This window comes from Fopius arisanus, unplaced genomic scaffold (genome assembly GCF_000806365.1).
Source record: "Fopius arisanus strain USDA-PBARC FA_bdor unplaced genomic scaffold, ASM80636v1 scaffold00161, whole genome shotgun sequence".
Classification (NCBI taxonomy): Eukaryota; Metazoa; Arthropoda; class Insecta; order Hymenoptera; family Braconidae; genus Fopius; species Fopius arisanus.
In genome coordinates, this window is record NW_011887900.1 from 197,065 (window position 1) to 201,046 (window position 3,982).

Below are 3,982 nucleotides of genomic sequence, written 5' to 3' on the forward strand. Positions count from 1 at the left end.
CCACAGTATCTTTCACTCTATATACTCTTGACACAAAATTTAGTCCTTCACAGTATCCTTCTTAATTCTTAATTCTGGGGCAGTGACTCGTGGGGCAGCGGTGGCACGAGTGAAGTCTGCCAATCATCCTCACCTCTTCTTCCCTGATTTTTGGCGGGGTCATCGGGTGTCCTTCTTGTTCTCATCCAGGAGCTCGCTCGAGGGTTATCTCTTTCTTCCCGGGTCACGTGTGATCCTCTTTCTTGATGCCTGAGTGCCAGGGGGAGGGAAAACGGGGAGGGGGTTAGGAGTATCTGGGGATGGGTTGCCCAACGGTGGCGAAAAAGATTACTTAAACCTAACTTAACCTATCAAAAATAACATGTATTAATTAGGAGCAGGGGGGGGGGCGCAAAATTCTGCCTCGTCACAAGGTTTATCTCCCTCATTTGCATCTCAACCGTTGACTGTGTATACGCGTATTTCTTAGAACGCTCAATTAAACTTCTGTGGACCGCTCATTTATTGTGACGTAATAACGACCCGTTCAGCAATATTATGTAATTAATAAAGCGACTTTTGATGACATATTAAAAAACCCCAGTGCAGTAACTTTCTAAACCGCTCAACGCGCCCTGAAAAATCCGTCGTCATCTCATCTATCCGCTCATTATTTCCACTGAATCAGGTCTCTCATTAAACACAAAAGAATGTCTAACCAGTTGTCGACTTTGACCAAATTAAACAAATTATGAATACATTTGGCAAAATCGAGAAAATTATGACAAAATGACACAGTCTCAGAATATGACTTTGTTTAGCAAAATCAGGAAGAATCAGGGGAACGTCAAATAAGTAATGCAAAATGTGAGTATCACGGTGTTTACGCGTTCATAACTTTTTCATTGGATCAAGTTCTCTCAAAATATCTGCGCTTTAGTTCTAAACTTCTTGCGTCAGATAAAATTCGCTCATAAAGAAAACCTGTTGACGGGTTAAGTTCGAACAAAGGAGCCTTGCAAAATAATTTTGTAAATCGAAGTGTGACTTCTTTCGAAAAAGAGCACAGGACGGTCTAACGAAACTCATTTGAAAAGCGCACGTGGCATTGTTTGAAAGATGTGAAACTGCGATTTTCCATAGCATCGCTGAAAAAACAAAGGTTCATGATACGGTCTAATTTTCAAAATAAAGTACTTTTCTAATTGACGAGTGAATTAATTTTGAAATTTTTTTTCTCTGAACGCCCAAAAATTACTTCCACCACTTTGATGAAGAAATTATTATATAATCTGAAGGGATGAAACCCGCCGAAAAAGAGCAAATCTACATTATTCGTGACCAATTCCACCGGAATTCCGCATCGATTTTCATGAAATATTTTTCTATGGATTTTGGATTTCATTGGAATTATTTGGAAAATCAATGTCTTTCCATGGAATAATCTTTTGCGGATCGATTCACGAAATTTCGTTTCAAAAGAATTTTTCCGTGGAATTCTGCTTGGCGGATTAGTGGGTGACATTTTTTTCGTTTAAATTCGTTTTCACAAATTTTTTTCGCAATTAATTGATTCGTTGAATAATTTCTCGCAAAATTAATTTTTTCCAAAATAATGTTTTGCGGGTGAATTCACGGAATTCCTGTTCGAAAGAATTTTTTTAGAAGTTCCGAAAATTTCTCACAAAGTTTTTGGAACTTCTAAAAAAATTCTTTCGAACAGGAATTCCGTGAATTCACCCGCAAAAAATTATTTTGGAAAAAATTAATTTTGGAAATAATTCCATTTAAAAAACCATAGAAAATATTCCATGAAAACTGGTCCCGAATTCCGGTGGAATTGGCCACGAAAAAATTTGCGGAATTAACAATATTTTTTATTTTGCATATCAAGGATGTTGGCGTTAATGAGTGTTCTGACGTTCTTTCTCCATGCAATAATCCTATTCAAGAAAGCACAAGCACACAAATTAAGTTAGCTACGTAAGACATTTGCTAACTTCATGCGTAAGACTTTTTCTTCATTGGTCAACACACCGGCGCCACGTGAGGTTGATTCGTCATTGGTCGAAATTCAATTCGTGCGGGCCTATCGTCTGCGTCTCATATCACCCCAGGTTCAGATGTTCCGAACTGAGAAATACGGAATCTCTCGTGTTTGTGTTTGGTGAGTCTCGTGTTTGGTGAGACGAATAATTAATCCATTTAAAAAAAGAAATGAACTGAGAAGAGCTTCCATGGACGGACCCTGACGAAATTGAGGCTTATCAAGCCGGCAACACAATGCTGTAAGTATTTTAATCATTTTCGATGTAGTTACAATACGATTCAGGCCTCTAACCTAGAAACATTACGCCACGTGATTGACGCTCGACGTCGATTCATTTTTATGTCTTCTCTCTGCATAAGAATGACGTCAATAATTTTATTTTTGTTGAAACGATCAATAGAAAATATAAATTTAAAAAATTTGGATCATTTTGTGATATCTGCAAAGAATAAAACATGTGTCGGGCCTCTAACTTACAAACATGATGCCACGCGGTCGATGCCTCACGCCGATTCTCTTTCAGATCTTTTTCCTACTCAAGAACAATTTTAATCAATACATAAAAAAAAAATATTAAAAGTTATGAATTCAAGTGACTTTGAATAATTTTTCGATTTTTCATACTACCAAAAAATTATTGCAGTGACGTAATGGGTTACATCGACAGCGTCGATTCACTTCGCCTCGTCAAAACTCACCAAAAATGGGTTTTCAAGATCATTTTAAATAACTCTAAGGGCACGAAGGTTCCCGTTAATTTCAGGAGGCAGTGTGCAGTGGATTGGAGCTCAAAATTGAGACTTCACCAGGTAACCAAACAGAATATTTTCTCACATAAGTGTCTCACATTAAGTTTCAAAAAATTTGCTTTCATTATTCAAACAATAATTTTCCAATGTAATCTCTCGATTGGAAGAAAAATCCTCACGTATTAACATGATTGAAACTCAAAAAATTCTATTATTTCACCACAAAATTAATTGCGACAAAATCCACCTCACAATCACATTCAGTCAACTCTGTTATCACCTCACAACAGTTAGAAAAGTCTTTATCTTTATAAAGTGTGTGATTTCCAATGACTTATCTATTGCGCAATCGAAATAATTGACAAATTCTTTTTCTTCAATTTTTTTGAACTGTAAAAATATGAGAATTTTTAATTCTCTTTTCAGATAGTAGAAATAACGGGATGTACGGTATCAGATGTCAGGTTCCAGTATGATCGCGATCTGAAAGGAGTAATTGCCGATCAGGAATTACATTTCCAGGAGTTCAGTAAGATAAAATTCTTGGATGACTTTGATGTTACAATTATGAGTGGAGACAGAACAACTGAATATTTGAAGGTCTCAATCGAGAATCGCATGATGCACACAAAGGAACTAATCAGTATGTAAAATTATGTAAAATGACGTTAGAATCACAAATGTTCAATTTTTTTTTTGAAAATGTTTTCAGTTGGTCTGTGTTCCTAATGGATATGTTCTTTTAAGATTCAAGCTATCTCAGGATTCGTTAAAAACGAATTTGTAGTGTTCAGGACAGTTGGCGCCATGTCACTTGCTAACGGAAACATCGCAAATGGCAAACACCGTCTCTGTGTTTAAGTGAATGGTTATCAGTACCCAGAAAAGTCTCCACTGGGACAAGGAGTTTTCGCTACGTACCAGAGACGAATGGATAGGTCGAAGCCAGGAGCTTCTTTTTTAAAAGTGGAGAGAATCAAGAACATAATTATTCATGAGAATACGCCAAAGTTACCACTCGGCAGACTGCGATTGGCAATTCTCCCTCCACCCTCACCAAAGCCTGTAAATCTCCCCACTCCGCAGCGAACAGGAGATGACGACAGTAGTGTAAGAACCACTACGGCGCCCCCCACCCAGAGTTACTCAAACCCCACCACTGCACTGGTCAGAGTAGCACGACTCCAACACGAGTGAGCGGTGG